Source organism: Terrapene carolina, unplaced genomic scaffold (genome assembly GCF_002925995.2).
Source record: "Terrapene carolina triunguis isolate 2854851 unplaced genomic scaffold, T_m_triunguis-2.0 Scaffold199, whole genome shotgun sequence".
Lineage (NCBI taxonomy): Eukaryota > Metazoa > Chordata > Testudines > Emydidae > Terrapene > Terrapene triunguis.
In genome coordinates, this window is record NW_020664550.1 from 1,084,012 (window position 1) to 1,097,914 (window position 13,903).

General features: G+C 48.4%; 1 protein-coding gene across 1 annotated transcript in view; it reads left to right on the forward strand.

Annotated features, from left to right (window-relative positions):
• Positions 1-10,741: 10,741 nt before the first annotated feature.
• Positions 10,742-13,903, forward strand: part of LOC112118419 (solute carrier family 41 member 1) — a 32,919-nt gene continuing 29,757 nt past the window's right edge. The window contains exon 1 of the mRNA XM_024216715.2: positions 10,742-11,712. The gene's annotated coding sequence lies outside the window, so the exon portion shown is untranslated. The remainder of the gene's footprint in view (positions 11,713-13,903) is intronic.

The following is a 13,903-nucleotide window of genomic DNA, read 5'->3' on the forward strand; positions in this document are numbered from 1 at the left end:
CAAAGTGAGTGCTGCAGGGTTGCATAATCCTAACTCAGGTCACATTGTTGTATAAGCAAATACTATGGCCTGAAAAGGGGGATTTGCCCCCTGTTGTCTGTAGCAATCTGAGCAAAAGGGCCCTGCTGGAAGCAAGCCAGGCAAAAATGTCCTTTACATTTTGTAGTGTCCGGCTACCACACAAACTTCCCTCTGCCTTGACGCAGGGTTATGTCTTTAAATGAGATTCAATGAAGCACATTTCACTGTGAGGGGAAGTGAAGGGCAGATAGCACTGGCAGGCAGGGTTGGTTGTGGCAGGTGCTGGGTGAATGTGTGCCACACCGTTCTGCCAATGCACCTCAGGTCTGAGCCTCGTTTAGGCCCTACTCCTCCAGTCCAGAGCCAAAGCTGGGATTGTACAGTGTCTGTCCTAGATAAAGGTTCAGAGATGCAACTTGAAACCACCACACTCAGGTGCTTTCGATAGGCTTTAACCTGAGGTCTCTAGTGGTACAGGCCTGCAGTATTAACCCATTGCTCCAGCTGCCCCACTTCCTAACTGAGCCGTTTTTTTATGGTGAGCGTGGGGTTTCCCCCATCAGCCAGGACTCCCCTACACCTATTCTCCTTCCCCCTAGTGCCATTATTGGCCGTCAAGTCTTGCTAACCTGTCTAGGTTTTTACAGGGTTACACATCACTCCGATAGCTATAAATCTCTCCCTACAGAATAGCTTCTCTCTCCATCCCATACAGTCTTTCCCATGGGCTTGTTATATGCCTCCTAAAAGGCCTCCCATTTAAATGGTATTTAAGATCGAAGGTAACGCATAAAGTGCAGTGTAAGGATGATGCATTGGCCTTTTTTGTAAAGATCAAGTGTAGCCTGACATGGGTAAGTAATTTTTATTATGGAACGGAGCACAATATAGAAACCTCGCCAGATACTATGGCTTCATTCTCTTACATGCTCTATGAGGTACTATGGTCTGTTTCTGTAGAGAAACAGACTATCATCCAGTAGAGAAATGGGCCTAAGCCAGAACTCCTGATCCAAGTACACATGAACTTTGGGAAACTTCTGCTCTGAATCTCAACTTTGTAGCTTGGACTCAGTTTCATTACATCATGAACTACTATGATCCTCTTATGTATGTGGAGAAGTTTTCCTCTCCCTATTGTATTCAGCTTTGCTCTGTCCTTTCCCCTTACCCCCCATCCCAGGTCCATGAAGCTCACAATCCTCTGACAATAGTTACGAAAGTGAACATGAACATGTCTATGGTTGTCTAACCCCACCAGCCATCAGGTAGGCAGCAGCCAAGCAGGGCCTGGATCACACCAGAGCATACAGGGCTGACTGCAGCACAGCTAAGGAAAGGCCAAATTCCACATCTGCATTTTCTAAAGAAAGCTCTGTTACCGGCTTCTGTTTAAAAGGGCCGGGTTTATTTTGAGCCCTGGGTGACTGTGGATGATTGTCCATGACTGTCAAGCACTGAGTGAGAGGAGCAGGCAGGAACAGAGTATTTACAAAAGCATTTCCTCCAGCCATCTTGCGTTCTTGGCTCCTCTTTTTTCTTTTAAGATTGTAGAGCTTGTGAGACCATTTTTTCATGCAGATACTGTGGGGACTTCCCCTCTCAGCTTACGCAATGCCCCTCAATCCCAGCATGCAGCGTCCCTGGCTATCTTAGAGTTGGGTTCCCCTCACAGCTCTGACAGTGATCCTCAATTCTGGCATACAGCATCCCTGCTATTCTAGAGAAGGGTTCCACATACACAACTCAGCTAGTGCCCTTCAGTTCTCGTCTTTGACACTCCTGTTCTAGAGCATGGGTCCTGTGAAAAAGTTGCCAGCCCAACATGCCCCCTCCTGGATGGCTGTGGTGCTGCAACAACTTTTGCCTCAGTTTCCCCAGCTGTCTTTTGGCCTATTCCAACCATAGAGTCCTCTGGCCAGTCCACTTTGCAGAGTCCTGCCCCTTCCAGGGCCACGGAGTCATAGAAATGTTTTCAGAGAACTATCCACGACTCCAAGATCTCTTTCTTGAGTGGTAACAGCTAACTTAGACCCCATCATTTTGTATGTATAGTTGGGATTATGTTTTCCAATGCGCATTACTTTGCATTTATCAACATTGAATTTCATCTGCCATTTTGTTGCCCAGTCATCCAGTTTGGTGAGATCCCTTTGTAGCTCTTTGCCCTCAGCGTTGGACTTAACTACCTTGAATCATTTTGTATCGGCTGCAAACTTTGACACCTCACTGTTTACCCCCTTTTCCTGATCATTTATCAGTATGCTAAACAACACAGGTCCCAGTACAGATCTTTGGGGGACCCTGCTATTTACCTCTCTCCACTGTGAAAACTTAACATTTATTCCTACCCTTTGTTTCCTAGCCAGCTACTGACACATGTGAGGGCCTTCCCTCTGTGAAGGGGTTCACTCACCATAGGTGGTACCTCCATGTCGTGCTCTGGGGATCAGCTTTCACCAGGTCTGGCACCCTCTTCAGTCAGTTACTCAAGCTGTGACCCCTTTCTCTTTCTTCACGGCTTGGGGTGCTCCCTCTTCATGACCCAGCCCTCCAGCCAGGTCACTAGATAGTCCTCCCCTTCTGGGGTGTAGTGAGGCAGACTGACCTTCCTCTGAGCCTGAGCCCAAGGGACCACTACATGGGGTAACATTGTCTCTCCAGACCAGCTGTCCAGTTGGCATCTCCAAATCAGCCCCCGGGCCGGAAGCAGAGGGGCGTGGTAGGCAGGGTCGGCTCCAGGGTTTTGGCCGCCCCAAGCAGCCAAAAAAAAGCTGCGATCGCGATCTGCGGCGGCAATTCGGCGGGAGGTCCGCTGGTGCCTGGAGCCGGCCCTGGTGGTAGGAAGTATAAAGGGCTGGCCCTGCAGCTCACTTGGGCTGTTACCACAGAACGAGGCAGATGTCTCCAGCCTGCTGCAGAGCTCTGGAGCTGAAACGGCGCTGTGCAGCGCCCTGCCCCCAGAGAAGACCAACCCGTGAGAGGAATTGCCCAGACTGCTGTCAGCCGTGTACTCTGAGAAGCTGGAGGACCCTGGGAATACAGAGCCCTACGCCCAGTCTGTGGTAGGAAGTAGCCCAGGGAAACCAGATTGTAGTCCGGTTTTGCTGCCAGAGCATGAGACACTGTATTTTGGTGGGATCCCTGCTGACCCAGTGGCGGAACCATCTGCCAATGTCAGGGCCCTGGTCTGGGACTGGTGGAGTAGGGGGGGTCTGGGTCCCCCGGTTGCCAACACCACCCCTGGGGTGGTGGCCTATTCACCCCTAGGCCAGAAGGCCTGTGCTTTGTTTGTGGCTTGCCCCAGCCAGGAGATTGTGGGCCTAGACTGTGTTTGCTGGCTGCCTTAGCCAGGAGGCTTAGGCAAAAGTCTGTTCCCTGCCCTGAAGGCCAGAGCCAAGGCTGTGATTGCCACCTGCCCTAGCCCAGAAGCCTGGGCTAGGGACCGCTTACTGCTCTGCCTGCCAGAGGGCCAGAGCCATAGACTGTCCAGTTGGCATCTCCAATGCTCCTGCGGTTCCCAGCAGTTGATAGGGAACCCAGGCCCACTTTCTACAGTGGGTTCCAGCACAGGGACCCTATAACAAGCAGCCAAGGTCTGCACAGTCCTACCCCTTACTGCTATTTCCCTCAGCTTCTTCCTACCTAGTCCTCTCGGGCTTCCTTTTCCTAAAACACCTCTGAGGCCTTCGTCTCGGGTTAGAACCCCGGGGCTTATTTTCTCTTTCTCCTCTCCTCTGCTCCCAGAGACGGACTGCAAAACCTCTCTATGCAGCCCCTTTCTACTGCAAACTTCCTAGATTTATAATCCAGCCTACTCCTGCCCAGCTGGGATTCTTGTTCACTTAGGCCTGGCTCTCCAGATCCAGGGAAATACCCTAATTGGCCCCTCGGGCCCACATTAACCCCTTCAGGGCCTGTGTGAGGGTACACCCCCATCACACCCTCTTATCCCATGACTCCTTATTTGCTTAAGAGCCTCATCAAAGGCTTCCTCAAAGTCCAAGTACACTATAGCCATGGGATCATCCATGTCCACATGCCTGTTGACCGCCCCAAAGAAATCTAACAGATTGGTGAGACATGATTTCTCTTTACAAAAGCCGTGTTGACTCTTCCCCAGCAAATTGTGTTCATCTCTGTGTCTGATAATTCTGTTCTTTACAATTGCTCCAACCAATGTGCCTGGTACTGAAGTTAGGCTTAGTGGCCTGTAGTTGTCAGGATTGCATCTGGCGCCTTTTTAAAAAATCAAGATCACATTAGCTATCTGCCAGTCATCTGGTACAGGTTCATCCTGGCCTATCCTCCAGATGCAAGCAGGCAGGTTAATTGGCTTCTTAGATCCATATTAACCTTTCTCACTGTGTGTGGGATAAACACCCCATCACAGCTCCCCACACGAATTCTTGCCAATGCACTTTAGTTCTAATCTGCACTCCGCCCTGATATGCCAGTCCTGCCATTCAGGGACATAGCTGAGCTAGAAAGCTGAAATGTTTATAGCCACTAACTGATCCATTGTCCCTGCTACTCACACTCTACCTATAATCTCCCAAAGTAGCCATGCTGTCGTGCCCTGTAGGCTTTCTCCTGCAGTGCAGTCAGTGAGATGCAGGGAGCTAGCTGGGTGTTAACAACAGGGCCTCCTATGGAGCAGAAATCCTGCTAGTGGCCATCAGAAATACTGTCCCAGGGAAATTTTTTCAATTACACATGCCCCCCTGCACCAAGCTGCCGTGCAGGCTTGGGTTTAGTTTCCAATCTCCTGGCTTCCCCGGGACAGCAGGGGCTGCAGAGATAATGAGCTCAGCATGGTGGGGAAGGGAGTGCCCTGCCTCATTCAATAGAGACCCCTAGGACTGATTTAAGAGCGGTGATGACGGGCTCCAGAGGAAGCTATGTCCAGTTCTCAGCAGGAAGGGAAATGACCGCATCCAGGGGCGGTTAAAGTGGGGGGGAGTCGAAAGAGCAAGCGCTCTTCAGCAATGATGGAGTGTCTGGGGTGATGGGACATGAGAGTCAACATCCAAGCCACCAAATATGACACTGGCAGCTTTTCATACAGTTTCCATTGTGCTTTTACTCCAACTCCGTTGTGCTTTGTTACAGCCCAGGGGATGTTCACGAACATCTCTTGGACACAGTGTCCCAAACTTGCATTATACACACCAGTATGTCAAGGAACCTGGTGATAGTCTGGTCACACGCTAACCTGGTATCTAACAAGCCAGCTCCAGCTTGCAGTGCAGACCAGTCCTTGGCTGCTCCACAGCCGAGAGGATGACTAAGTGGTAACCATGTGGCTAACTGGATGCTAGCTACCCATTTGGTTCATGATGCAAAGGGTGGGACAGGTTATTTTCATACCTTGCTCTTAGGTGGAGCAGACCAGAGAAGGAGAGCAAAATAAGCACATAGAAATTGCTACACCAGATCACACCATTCAGTCCAGCCTCCTGTCTAAGTGGTCAGCACCAGCTGCTTCAGAGGAAGATGCGTGAAGCCCAGGAGATAGCTATGGGATAACCTGCACCCAGGGGAAGTTTCATCCTCACCCCCATTAGTGGGCTTATACCCTGAAGCAGGAGAGTTTATATCCTTTCCAAAGCTCATGGGTTCTTCATCCTTATTATTACAGTTCTGGGTGCTCTCATTATCTACATCCTTAGTGCTGACCCAGGGCCTCACAAAAGATTAATCCAGCACTGCTCCTTGGGGGCTTTGTGGGGAGGCTGCAGCCCCATCAAGTGAGGGCGGGGGGTGAAGGGATTGAACGGCACTGCTGTTGTTTCCAGGCTCATTAATATCAGCCCCTCCCCACCCACCCCGTCACCCCCGATCAGGCCTGTGAGTTCTCCTGTGATAACATTCTGTTTCCAGCCCATTTTATGAATCTAAATGAGCTCTTGGGCTGTACCCAGAATGAGGTGAAAAAATGTCCTCCGTTTCTACATGACAGGTGGCCACTCGGTCGCCAAGTCAGCAGCTGTTGACACAGGAACCCCTGGCTTCACAGAACAAGGGAAGTGAGGGCCTTTCCGGCTGTGCTCTGCCCAGATGCTTCAGCACAGGGGCAAGCTCTGGACATTTGCGTGGGAGACAGTTAACTGTATTCGTCACGCCCTGCGCAGCATGTGGGTCAAAGCTGAATACATCAGAGCTGGGCAGTCACATCCCAACCTACCCCTCTGCAAAGAAAAGTTGATGGGTGCTCCCCTTTGCTTTGAGAGCTGGTGAACACAGCCCTCAAGTCCTGTGTTTTTTCTACAGAATAGGGCACGCATCAGATGATGCTTCCTGCCTATGTGAATTGACCCTGTCCTGGAGTGACCCATCTAGGGGTAATTCAGGCTCCATGACCCATTCAGCCGTTGGCTTCTCTGCTGAGACTGCAGTTAGTGCTAACCACGGTGGGGTTTCTTCATAATATGAACACCTGGCCCATGAAGAATTAGATTGAGCTCTAGCACCTTCCTTCCACACCCAGCTATCGATAGACCAGAATTCTCAGTCACTATCAGCCCAGGCTGTATTCAGTCTGGTGACTTGGAACTGTAGGAGGGTCTTGTGACTAAGGCACTGAACTAAGACACAAGAGATGCAGGTTTAAACCCTCTCTCTGCTACAGGTTTCCTGTGTGACCCTGGTCAACTCACTCAATCTTTCTGTCCCAAATTTTCTAAGACCTGGGAATTGCAAACCTCAGAGGCCTGGGAATTAGGTACCTTTGAGCATCTGAGCCTCAGTTCCCCATTAGTGAAATGGGGATAATTACACTTCCTTTCTGCTACCCGCCCTTTGTCCATCTTGTTTATTTAGTCTGTTAGCTCTTTAGAGCAAGGACTTTCTTCCTGTTTGTTTGTAAAGCATACAGCACAACAGGCCCTCCATTTTGATCCAGTTAGTAGCTAATGACTCCATAGGCCATTACTAGGCTCCTGCACAATGCGGTTCTCCAGAGTCACAGTTTAGTACTGATAAAAATTATGTGGCTGGTGTAAAATGCACGGGCTTAATCTTCTGAGATCCAGTGTGGCCAGATTGTAAATTGTTTCCTTTCCAAAGCATTTTGCTGCCTTTTGTACCTGCTGCCCAGCAATTGGAAACCCATTTCCTGCCCTTTCATCCTCCTGCCTGTGTGATCTCTGCACGTCAGTGCAGCCTTTCTGGACTTTATCTATTTCTGTTTTCTCGTCTCAGGGGTTTTTTCCTTCATGCTTCCACTTCCTGAGCATGCAGCTGGCCCGGCCGTTAATAAACAAGGTCACACTTCTGTGTGTGGTGTTTTTGTGTTCGGTGGGGAGGGCAAGCGTTCAGAGCACATGGATTTTCAAAACCTGTACAAAAGGCATAGATAAGGGGGAAACAAAGAGAGTCCTAAAAGTCAGGTTCTCTTGAACAAAAGAAGGAAGATGATCTTGTGGCCAAGGCATCAAAGCAGGAGTCAGGACTCTTGGGTTCTATTCCCAACTCTAGGATAAATATGATGTGGCTTTGGGGGTGACTTGGCCTGTCTGTGCCTCACTTTCCCCAGCTGTACAATGGGATTCATATTTACCTCCCTCACAGCGGAGAGGTTGTGAGGATTAACTAATTGGCCTGATCTTGCACTTCTGTGCATTGCGATTTTGAGTGCAGTGGTGGTCAATGGGAGATGTAGCTCCCCCTGAAAAAATGGGCACAAGGTTATTGAGCGATTGCTACTGATCCAGGGCCAGACCCTCAGCTACTGTCAATCAAACCCAGTGGAGCTCTGCTGATTTATACCTGCTGAGGATTTGGCTCTAGCACTTGCACGCCCCAAGGAGTGAAGTATTTTAAAAGGGCCTCAGGGCTTTGCTATAGAAGGTTAGAAAATCTGGCCTGGTGTCGTTTTAGCGGAAATAAATCCAGCCGGTTTGATATTTTCATTTTTCTTTTTATCGTTCCATTAAACACTGATTCATTTTGTAACATGACTGCGAAGGAAGCAATTTTGAGTCCGTTCCCTAAGGGAGGGAGCATAAAATAGAACTCAGCTTCGTCTTACACAGAGAGGGGGCTGGAAAGTGGACCTGGATCCCCTCCCGTCCATAGTTCAGAGCTGGAGTTTTGATATGGCTGGCTGACAGGACAAGGGAGGAAGAGGAAGTAGCCTGTCATTCTACACAGGAAACCTAGCTTCAAGCTCCTGCTCCACCACAGACCTCCTGTGTCACTTAGACCCAGATCCTCGAAGGTACTGAAGCTCCTGACTCCCATTGATTTCAATGGAAATTAAGAGTCTAAATATTTGGGAGGATCTGGGCCTTAGTTCCTGTTTCTGTTCCCCCATCAATAAAAATGGGAATAATACTTTCCTACCTCTAATGTGTGTTGTGAGATTATTATGGTAATGGTGCTTAAATAAGTACATAGACAGAACTCCGATTCCATTGTATTTAAAGGCAAAACTCCCTTTGACTTCAGTGGACACATGGGGCTCACCCGTGAAGTTTGGCTCCAATATATGGCATTCCCAATGTTCTGGGATATTTGGATGTAGGGTTTTGATTCTGGTCTGTGTCTAAGACATGGGGCAAATTCCCCTTTCAGTGGCAACAGCAATGCTGTATTTTCCGCCTCGCTGTAAATGAGAGCAGGATTTTAAATGCCACCAGCTGTCTTTGTAACCTCCAGGATCAGCTGCTGAGTTCCTTCCCTGTTCCTCATTTGGTCATTCCAGCACTGCATGGAAAAGAAATTTAAACACTGTAGATGCAGTGCTAGCTCTGCATGCCCCACACACCTATCTTGGCAGCTACATGCTTTCCAAATCTCGGGCACAGAGCAAAACAAGGCGGGTGCATTCTCAGCCAATAGAGGTTTATATTAACATTTACATTAACTGCCATGTTGATAGATTACATTGTTTGCATGCATCATGCAGCTGATTTTCAAAAGGACAGTATACACCCACTCTTCTACTACTATTTCCAGATTAACGAAGCAAATATAAATCCTATGTGGATCTTTGTAAAGCTGGAGCAAACACATGTGCAAAGTTTAAACCGCAGTTTTCATTTTTCATGCAGTGCAGGAGTGGCACTTTCCTAAAATGATGGGGTGGGCCCAAACTGCAAAACCAGATCTGAATCCAGGGCTGAACTTCCCCACAGCTCAGGGATATTGGGATCCAGGTTTTTTATTCAATGCCATTGCTCTTTTAAAAAAAGAGAGAGGACAGATCACCACTTCACATGAGTCTGGGAGAGCAATCAAGAAAACAGGAGTTGACCAGGGATAGGGGAGGGCAAGTTTGGAGATCAGCAAAGAGCTAATGGGTGAGATCCTCATCTGGTGTAAATCGGTGTAGTTCTACTGCGATCACTCCATTCAGGGCCGGCTCTGGCTTTTTGGCCGCCCCAAGCAAAAAAAAAAGAAAAAAACGGGGCGGCCAGAACGGCAAAGCAAAAATAAAAACCTGCGGCGCGGCCGGATCGCGGGTGCAGGGGGACCGGCTGGCGGGGAGGGGAGGGGGAGGAAGCAGGCGGGAGAGAGAGAGAAGGGGGCGGCCAGGACTACAGCAGGGGCGCTGCCACACGGCCCCTCCCGCTGCGCCGCCGCCTGCCGCCTGCCGCCTGCCGCGAGGGCTCCGCTCCGGTCGCCGGGGAGGGAAGGAAGAGGACTGCCCTGCAGGGCGCTCTGGTTCTCCGCACCGCCGCCCCCTACAGGGCAGCCGGACCGGAACAAAAAAAAAAAAAATGCGGCCGTCCCGCCCTAGGTATGGGCGGAATGCTGCCTCAAACAATCTGCCGCCCCAAGCACCAGCCTGCTCAGCTGGTGCCTGAAGCCGGCCCTGACTCCATTGTGATCAGTGGAGTCATGTGATTTATACCAGCTAAAGATCTGACCTTCCAAAGTCTCCTCTGCCATCATCTCAGATTCCAGATACCAGGAGGATGAGCACTATATAAAAAATAGATAGGTAGATTAGATGGCTATCTAGGGTCCACAGTAACTGCCAACTCACCACACGTTAGACCAAAATATATACATACATATAGGCAGGGCATTCGGTGTATGTTTTGTGACCTGATCAGAAATCCATTGTTCTCTGTTCAGACCATGGGTGAACCAGCAGAGCTGTGTGCAGGAACCCCCGCTGGAATAATTGTAGGTGCTAAAAATTGGGATTGAGGTGCACTGGCAGAGCTGTGAGCAAGGCTTCAGTGGCAATGTGAATTAAGTGCTGGGACCAATTGCACTGGCGGAGCTGTGCATAGGTACCTGTATCAAGATCGACCTTCATCAGTGGAGCACTGTGGGAAAAGCTTACCTGATACCTGACAGCGTGGTGTTTAATTCTAGCTATTAATGCCAATCTCGCTTTAAAGAGTGTCTGATTCACTGTGCCCTTCCGAAACAACCATCCCAAATACTAAAAGAAAAACAACTCCCCATGCAAAACTAGCTTGTAATTCCCTGAGCACAGAGGGGTTAAATAACACAAAACATAACTCTTTAGACGTCTCCATCAGAACGCCTCTCTTGCTCCACAACCTCGACGGCCTTGTTTTCTGTATTTTAAGAGATGAGGTCACTAGTGTCAGTAATATTAGACTCACTCTGTGTGTGATGGGGAAGCAGACCAGATGCAGTTCCTGTGTTGCACCCCTGCCCCCATCCCCTCCTCTCCCTCTCCCGCGTCCTCTCCTCTCCCCCCTCCCTTGCACTACTGTGCTGCAGAAGCCATTGGTTCAGTCCCTGTCTCTAAGGCACCAAGCCTGGGATCACGTAATCAGTTCTGGGTAGTAACTTGCCGTTGACTATTTCCTGGGAGGAAAGGAAAGGCAGGAAGGAAAAACAACAACTGGTCAAAAGTTCCACTGGTGAGTTTTAAAAAAAACCTGTTTGAATCAGACAAGCTGGTTTCATTCAGAGAAATTGAATCCTACAGAGCAGTGAGCAATGAGTTCTCAGCAGCAGGAATTACTGCATTTGGTGTGTTTTTGTTGGGGGGAAGAGGGAGTTTGCCATAAACAGGATTTGGGAATGAGAACATGTATCTCCTTATTGGTATATTTTCCCCTTTGCAGCTATACTTGATAGAATCAATGGGGACTGGTGGATGGAGCCGAGGAGTAGAAGTCAGGACTACTATTCTTTCGTGCCACTTCCCTCTTCAGGATTGGCGATTTTTATAGCCTTCATACAAAACTCATGAACATAGGCCAGGCTGTCATGTAGATTAGCCTCTCCGAGGTCTACTGATATCCAGTCCACGTTGAATCTTTGGTCTTCCCCTTGGTCATCTTCCATCCACAATTATTGCAAGAGCCATCCTACCGATACAGCTTTCCGATCTCCAGTGGATAAACCCTTACCAAGGTAGCCTAGCCTCCCTCGACTTGTCTTCTATTGGAACAAACTGCATTAGGCCCCTTAAAACTCCATTTCATATCCTAACATGGTGTCCAACCATTTGACCATCTCAATAACTTCAGCTCTGTGGTGGACAGCACACTGATTTTCTTTCTTGTGGCTGGGCAAGTCTCTGTTCCATTAAGATGGGTCAAATTACAATTGTCTACATGCTGTCTTTTAACTTTATTGGCTTCTTTTTGTCACAGACAACTGGAGTCAGCTCACACCATTTGCCCCACGAAGCTTAGTACAATGGCAGACATCACTCAGGAGGGCACCATCAGCAGCATCCATTGCTCCTAGGTATTTAAAGTCTTGCACTCTTCTTCTATGGTTTCTGTCTGTGAGATCCTTCATGCTGAATCCTCTTACCTCAATTATCATAGCCTTGGTCTACCAACGTTCACTAAGTCCAGCCCGCTCAAAACTATGTTGCCACTGTTCAAAGTTGGCTCCCAAGGTCTCACCATCTTCTGCACCTATCATTAACAGAGAACAGCAAGTTCCAAGGCAGCTGCCTTCATATATTCTCACCTATCGCATCCATGACAATTGCAAACAAAAAGGGGCTTGACGCTGAGCACTGCTGCAGGCCAATGATTACTGGTAATTCTGTACTGTAGCCCCATTTAGTCTGGACTACAGTAGTCACTCCATCATACCTATCCTGGATAAGCTGGACATAGCTTTCTTGCACACCTTTCCATCACAAACTCCACCCAATTCGTTTTCGTGGTACACGACTGTACGCCTTCTCCAGGTCCACAAAGTCCATAGCCAGTTGCCATCTCTTTTCTCTCAACTTCTCCATGAGGATTCATAGCACAAATACAGCATTAACAAACATACTTGTAAGATAAGTGATGCCTTCCCTTCCCAGTGACTTTGCCAGGAGCTAGGACTCATTATTATTACTTGCATTGCAGCAGTGCCAAAGGTCTTCAGCCCCATCATGCTGGGCTCTGTACAAACATAAGACAGTCCCTGCCCTGAAGAGCTTAGCCTAGAAGGGCTTGTCTACACCATACATTGTACTGCACTAACTATCACAGTAGTTAAAGCAACATGATTGCCCTAGTGTGGATGTTGTTATACCGGTGGAAAGGGCTTTATACTGGTATAGCTATTCCCATATAGGAAGGGGAATACTTTATACTGGTTTAGGGCATATTTTTGCCTATATAACTGCATCCACACTAGGGGTTTTATCATTAAAAAATGACAGCCCTAACCAAAATGGTTATACCATTTAAAAAATGTGTGTAGATCATACCTTAGATCAGGGGTAGGCAACCTATGGCACGCGTGCTGAAGATGGCACGCGAGCTGATTTTCAGCGGCGCTCAGACTGCCCGGGTCCTGGCCACTGGTCCGGGGGGGCTCTGCATTTTAATTTAATTTTAAATGAAGCTTCTTAAACATTTTAAAAACCTTATTTACTTTACATACAACAATAGTTTAGTTATATATTATAGACTTATAGAAAGAGACCTTCTAAAAATGTTCAAATGTATTACTGGCACGCGAAACCTTAAATTAGAGTGAATAAATGAAGACTCGGCACACCACTTCTGAAAGGTTGCCGATCCCTGCCTTAGATAGCTGGGTTCTATTCTCAACTCTGCCACTAACAATTGTTCAGTGGCCATGAGGCTGTGTCACTTATCAGTGGCTCACCACCATAGCCCTTTATAAAATGGGGATAAAAAAATCTAATGCCTTCCTGGCACAAATCTTTGGAGACTTAATTAATTAACATTTGTAAAGCATGTTGAGATTCTTATATGTAAAGAGCTATCAAAGAGCAATGTATGGGCTTGGGGTTATGGCATGGGGCTGGGAGTCAGGAGAGATGGATTCTACTGCTGGGTTCACCTCAATTTCCTCATCTTCGAAACAGAGATAATGGTGACAATCTCCCAGGCCTTATTAATTAAGGTTTGAAAAGTGCACCGATCTATTGAAGAGAAAGGTGCTCTGTAGGGATAAAGTATGATTGTAATGATTCTGTTTTCTGGGATGTAACAGTGCAGTCATGACCCCTGTTTACTGCTGACCCTTGTTCTGCGTGGGGCCCAGACGGCACACCAAGCACTGACTGATCCTGCAATAAAATTCTCAATTAAATTCAAAACATCACCTAAGTCTCTCAGGTTTAGAAATGTAAAGGGATGCTGCTAAGTATTCTTCTATCAGTGGCAGAGCCAGACTACAACCCAGGAGTCCCAGCTCCCAGCACTAACCCCCAGACTTCACCCCACTCTCCAAACTGGGAGTAGAACCAGGAGACAGGCCTCCCAGGCCCCCTGCTCTTACCACTAGACCTTATGCCCCTCCCAGCACTGGGACTATAACCCAGGCATCCAGGCTCCTAAATCCCCCTACCCGCTAGGGCTGGGAACTAGGGTGACCAGATGTCCCGATTTTATAGGGACAGTCCCGATTTTTGGGTCTTTTTCTTATATAGGCTCCTATTACCCCACCCCCTGTCCCG